The sequence below is a fragment of the Limulus polyphemus genome, unplaced genomic scaffold (genome assembly GCF_000517525.1).
Source record: "Limulus polyphemus unplaced genomic scaffold, Limulus_polyphemus-2.1.2 Scaffold1891, whole genome shotgun sequence".
NCBI lineage: Eukaryota > Metazoa > Arthropoda > Merostomata > Xiphosura > Limulidae > Limulus > Limulus polyphemus.
This window is the reverse complement of record NW_013667501.1, coordinates 19,431-26,262: the sequence shown is the minus strand read 5'-3', so window position 1 is coordinate 26,262 and position 6,832 is coordinate 19,431. Positions and strand designations below refer to the sequence as shown.

Below are 6,832 nucleotides of genomic sequence, written 5' to 3'. Positions count from 1 at the left end.
CTAAATAAGCAGTAACCTTTTCAAAGAATTTTAAAAGATTTGTAAGGCAAGATTTTCCCTTAGTGATATCATGATGACTATCCAATAAAATTCTAAACTTTGTTAAATGAATTTGCAAAGCATCTTTTAATAGACTTTCCAAAACTTTTCCCACAACTAATGGGTCTATAATTACTGGGACAATTTGTATCACATCCCTTTAAAAGAGAAGTTATGTTTGCTAACTTCCAATCCTCTGGCATCTGCCCACTATTCAAGAACTGACAAAAACAGTAGCAAGTGGCTCACATATCCAATCTTTAACCTCCTTCAAAATCCTTGGGGAAATATTATCTAGCCCAGCAGCTTTATCATTTTTTTAACTTCCCAATTTTTTAATAACCAGCTCAATTATTTTACATTTCACAAGGTCATCGATTGAAATATCTCATCCATAATTAATATACTATTGTACAAGTAATTTGTCAATTGTGTTAGATACTGTGCAATACATTTACATCAAGAATTAAAGAATCTGAGTTGTAATATTCATACATTTCATAAGAGGCAGATTCATGTTCTAAGTGTTACATTAACATATAGCCAGTGTTGCTACTGCCAATATGATTTGCATAGACAGATAAAATATTCACAGATAGCACACCTGCTAGATGCAGAAGCCAATACTCATCAATGTGACTTTGACACAGAATATTCATTCTCATATATCCTGAGATGTAATAACATAATAATGGTGACGTAAGTGAAATTGAGCACATAATGATATATACAGATAAAGACATCAAATTAAATTATATTTTAAATTCAAACACATGAGAAATAAAAATAATAGAACAAAGTGGATGAATCCAATCAGTTGATTAGATAAAATCTGATGTAATTCTATTTCTAATCTACCTTTTTATTACATAACGATTGGGTCTGTCTTACTTACAAGTTACAGTTTACATGTATTTGGTTAAAACATAAAACTGAAAGTAGTAGTACTAGTACTCAGTGTCCGTAGTAGTAACCTACTCAGTAATTAATTATTTACTTTTAGTTTTACTTTACTACACTGAATCAGTTTCTCTGTCATTGTTTATAATTTCATTATATAATATTAACAGCATTAGTACTTACAAGTTACAGATTACTGTTAAACTTAAAAATAAAATTAAACGTGATATAGCAAAAGTCTGACATAAGCCAATAACTTGAAACTGAAAGTTAAGTTGTAAGGCAAGTTACTCGGTAAGTCAATTATCAATACACGTCATGACATTACTATCATTAGTTACTCACTAACCTACTGCCAGAGTACTGTACATTAGTCATTACACTTACAATTAATTCCTCAGTTTAGCAAACTTACTTTAATGAAAGTGTATTTAAATACAGACACACTTTTACTACGTCGGTCTCCCTTTGTTTAAAAATTATTAATATTACTTACCTCTCTACAATTCTTACTAGACTTTTAAAAAATAGTACTATCGTCTACTGACAGTACAATGTTACTTTTCAAATGCAACTAGAATGGGCCGATAGGTGCAAAGCTTTATAGTTTATATTTATAACAAAGCATTTAATTAATTGATATTATTATACACACATATATATCAAAGTTTGTAAGCTAAAATTATTTTATGCTATTATTGTTTTTTAGTGCAAAACTACACAATAGACAATCTGCACTCTGTCCTCCACGGGGAATCGAACTCCGAATTTTAGCATTGGTAGTGCGTAAACTTACCGCTGGCTCACAGAACGACACTTCCGCTATTTTATTTTATGCAAAGATGTACATGTATGTGTACTTCAATTGTTTGTTTGTTTGTAGTTAAGCACAAAGTTACACAAAGGGATATCTGTGCTCTGCCTACCACGGGTATCGAAACCCGGTTTCTAGCGTTGTAAGTCCGCAGTCATACCGCTGTGCCAGTAATAACAATAATAACAAAACACATATAGAGCATACAGGACTTTTTCAATCCTATAAATTGTAGAACAGATACAAAAAATGTCTAACATGTTATTAAATGTCAGTATAATATGAACAAAAGGAATATAAAATAATACAATAAAGCTTTTAATTTACAGACAAAATGTATACTGCAAGGTCGTCGACAGCAGTGTTCTTCAGAGATTGTTCAGTTGGTATCTAGAGGCTACAGATTCACCTACGTTACGAAGAGGTTAAATGTCATTGTATAGGCCATTGGCTATCTCATATTTGGAGTACTGTGTTCAGTTTGGGTTCATTACCTTAAAAAGAACATCACCAGAACTTCATCCTTTGTCAGGAGGATCATTGCCTGAGCTAGTGCTATCTGCATTTTGAACAGGAAACAGATTATTCTCTGAATGGCTTCTATAACCATGTTATAACCTACCAATGCATTAGACCTTGTCCCGATTAGTCTGCAGAACATTAATAGGTAAATAGAGGGACTATCATTCTCTTTGCCACATACACTTGTGCAAACTACTGTTCATGAGTTTGGTCTGTGTGGCATAACCGCATTGTGTGGCTTTCCCTCGGAAAGTTAGCTCACCTATTGCAAGGAAAAACTTCATGCTGACGAACTCCACAATATATCCATCCTGGGGATGCCTATTCCAGACTCAAAATCAGAAGCAACCACTTTCATTCTGTGAGTAACACCTCCCAGACTGAGTAAGAGATCTAAAACTCCTCTGAAGTCCAGTTTACTTTCATTTACCAGAATAAAATTCTTGTTCACTGGGTATAGTGGTGACTTCACTTAAAAGGCTTAGAAGATTCCAAGGTCCACCAGAATCCTTGCTACTCTGGTATGTACCAGAAACTCAACTTCTCATCCTTGCACAATTACAGGTAGATTTATGGCCCTACCCAACTCTGACAGAGCTGGGCTAGCCTCAGGACTCCTTGGTTTAAACCAATCCACTGTAGCCCCCAAATTGGTGGCCAAGTCCAGCTTCGATTCCAATAGTTTTGTTGAGCATTTGGTATGCCATTCACCTCTCATTGTTGGTCTTGCAAAACTTGCTTGTCCATTGAATGATACCAATGCCACCAATAATCTTGCTGCTTAGTAAAATGAGGATATTAAGGATAAAGGGTTTGACAGGGGCCTGTTGGGCTATATGCTGGAATTAGGGGTCTGGCCATCCTCGAAATGGCAAAAAGCATGGGCAGTTGCTCAAGTGGTGCTCCAATTATTCACTAGAAAAACAGGCATTTAACTCTCTTGCCTCAAGCAAGGTTCAAATGGGAGCATCAGCCATGACTCTAGTGGAAGATGTACCATGGGCAGGTATGGTAATGCCATATACCCCATGGAAAGGCGTACATAGCCCTACCCATTCACTAAAAGCCTATGTAGTCGTCACACATTTCCACCCTGTGGATATGGCTGGTTGACACCCCTTCTATTGATAGGCATGAGCTAATATGGTGGAGGCACTTGCTTCACACCTTTTGTCTGCATATTCATTATTGAAACGGCCACTGCAGACTTTCTTCTCTTCACAATGTGTCACAACAGACTTGGAAAGTGATATGTTCTCCGTTCCTAGGTGCTTTCTTATAAGTTCATTATATAGTCCCTTAGTTAGCTCGTCTATTAGGGCACTTTCTTAATCTGTTTAAGCTAGGCTTTCCCGTGTAAATGACACTGATCATCTGCATAGGCGACCAGTTTCTCAGTGTCATCCCTTTTTTATTTGTCTTAAACTTGGCACAATATATTGCCTGACTTCGCCTCAGGGTTAACTGGAAACATAACTCACCTATGACAGTTACCCAGTTATTCAACTGCTCTTCTTCCAACTGGTCAATCACATTCAGGGCCAAATTGTCCAAGTTCAGGAGAAGATATTTTATAACCTTATCTATAGTTCAACCATTCCAGGCAGTGACCTGCCTAAAATGTCTCAGTAACAACTCAGATCTTCTTACACATTTCCCTTGAATAAAGGTGCATGATCTGCTTGACCTTACTCACTGGGCCATTTGTGCTGGGCTAGAACCTTTCCCTCTAACAATTCTGATGGATGCTGGAAGATGACATCATTGTTGCGTTTCATTCCTTTTCTACTGGAACAGAGTGCTGGTTGTTTAATAACCAGGTAGTAGTGGAAAGAATGGATTTGAGTTGAAGTTTAAGCATATTGACAATTGCCATGGGCAGCTCAGCTAATAAGGTATTGGTTAAGCAGAGACTCAATGATGCTTGTGGATTGAGAAGTCCAAGGGTACTAGGGATAAATGTTCTATGAAAAAGTAGAGCATGAGCACACGAACCTCATAAAAAATATCGCTTGACTAAGGTAATCCAATGATTTCTCTGTTTCTAAAGATAGTTTTACAATGAGGTAATGTTTGTAATTGGGTAGTTATGGCCTATTTTTTAAACATATACACCTAGCTGGCCTTTTGACCAATTGAAATTTAATGATCTTGCATTTTCTATCTGGACCTTTGATAATTAAGGGCAGATTCTTGACCACTTTGGTTATCTTGATCTTCAACTACTCTTCTTGCATGCTTATATCTTTATGTCTCTTTTTCAGCTACATAATGGAAAGATACTTTGATCATAAGCAGTATGATCATAATTTTCTGTTGGGCGAGGAGCTGGACTTTTCCATTGATCCAAAGAATTCAAGAACTAGTCTGACCTTCCATCTGGAAAAACGCATTAGTTATTTGGGATAATGTTGACTCAATTGTCCGACTGGCTCTGATGTCTCCTGGAGCTCGATAAGCCAAGTAAGTGGTGGATTCACTGAGAAGACCCAAGCTCACCTTTAATGTAGTGTGTTCAATTGACTTGGAAAGGGTGCCACTGATCATGATATCTTTGCTAGCTCACCCAAAACTGTCAGTTGTTCAAAACACACCACTGACTACCACAATGTCGTCAGTTAAAAGGGAGATAAAGTGGATATCTTGGCATTGAAAGCCTCTCATTAAATTTTACTTCAGAGTGTGTCTAATGATGGTGAAGTGTAGGCACCAGATATCTCCCCACCTTCATTGGGACCACTACATATCAAAGAGAAGGAGGAATTTCCTAGAATTAAAATTACCTTGACGGACAGCTGAGTAATGAGAAGAGAAGATAAAAAAAAGATGCGAACTGGCACCACCAAAACATTCAGCAGTGAATCTGGGATCCATGACGTCACTACCACCAAAGATAAGAGCCAGCTAACTAGGAAGGTCTCATCACAAGTCATGCTACTATTAACATCAACTGCAAGGATCTTCCAGATAAATGAGATAGTCTTGACTTCGATGGCTAACAATGCTATGGTTGATATTATGCATAAAGTTTCTACTTCCGTGAAAGTCAGTCCACTACCACCAAATAGGTACTGAGAATCAATCCAGTAGCAGTCAAGAAAAACCTTCCTAACACTACTTTCAAATCGTGAATGCCCAAATGACACTTCAGCAGATCCATCTACTAAAGTGGCACTGTCAGAAAATGACTATAAAGTGGAAAGATGCTTGGGACCTATAAAATAGAGAGGAAGATCAGCTTTGGTGGTTGGAAATTAATTTATCATGGCTTGAAGAAAAAGTCTGTCTTCTGTGAGCTGTTTGTTTGTTTTGAATTTCGCGCAAAGCTACACGAGGGCTATCTGCACTAGCCTTACCTAATTTAGCAGTGTAAGACTAGAGGGAAGGCAGCTAGTCAACACCACTTACTGCCAACTCTTGGGCTACTCTTTTACCAATGAATAGTAGGATTGACCACACATTATAATGCCCCCACGGCTGAAAGGGCGAGCATGTTTGGTGTGACGGGGATTCGAATCCGTGACCCGCAGATTGTGAGTGGAGTGCCCTAACCACCTGGCCATGCTGGGCCCCCTGTGAGCTGAGCTGGCAGACTCGAGAAGGCCGTCGACAAAGCTCGTGATATCATTAGGGCAACCACTATGGCCAGTCATTGGATGAACGCCATCCTGGAAGATCTTTAGAATGACTTAAACTGAGGGCAAGAGAATGGATTTTGCCATTGGTTAGAGTGAATAATGTTGTATTGTCATACCTGTTGTTATTTTTATATTCATGTAGTTTAATTCAAATATGAAAGTTATACTGTTTCTTTTAATTTAAGTAAAGTGTTATGTGATATATATATATATATCTTTATTTTTCGGCAGTATGTATAATTATTGAGGTGTTTTATTTAGTCAGTGTTGTATGTATATATATAACTTATTTTTTTCCTTTTTCAAAATTATTTCTGGATATATATAATGGATTATAGTTGTTGAAAAACGATAACTATGTGTTTCAAAATGTTTTACTGTATTTTCTTAACAAGGACCTATGCTTGTGTTACGACAGCGGAAGTCACGTGACGCTGCTGGCGTGCGTGCGTTTTTCGAATGATTGGGGAAGTCCGAGATGCCCTCTTCGTTAATATATAAGCCTGGCTGTGAAAGCCGCAGGGGGAAAAAATGTGTATTTTGCACTCGTCGAGAGCGAAATTATCGAGATTGTAAATCACTGTGATTTACAGTTTGTATTATAAAAGTTGTTAAGTTTAAAGTGACGAGAAACGTACTGATTGTGGAACTTACTGGCTACTAAAAGTTTGTATCGAGTAAGAATAAACTGGTTTAATAAAGAAATGACTTGTATCGCTGAAAATCTTCGGAAAGAATTTCTACTGGAAACAAACAAACAAGCAGATACACAAAAAATTGGTGTCAGAGAGTGGGACGAAAAGAAAAATAAAAGAAGATGGAAACCAGAAGTGGAAAATCAAACTACAACTTAGCAGATTTGATGGCAGCAATACAAGAAAAGCAAAAGAAACAAGAAGTACGAGAAAAGAAACAAGAA

The 6,832-nt window shown here is 37.2% G+C and overlaps 1 protein-coding gene across 3 annotated transcripts in view; it reads right to left on the bottom strand.

The window, feature by feature from the left end:
- LOC106465274 (solute carrier family 12 member 9-like) overlaps positions 1–6,832 on the bottom strand; it is a 154,394-nt gene that overhangs the window by 136,952 nt on the left and 10,610 nt on the right. For 2 of the 3 annotated variants that reach the window (XM_022393132.1, XM_022393134.1), the window contains exon 1: positions 1,436–1,518. The exons of the other annotated variant lie outside the window; for it this stretch is intronic. The gene's annotated coding sequence lies outside the window, so the exon portion shown is untranslated. Of the gene's footprint in view, positions 1–1,435; positions 1,519–6,832 lie in introns of those variants that run through there. 3 annotated transcript variants of the gene reach the window in all.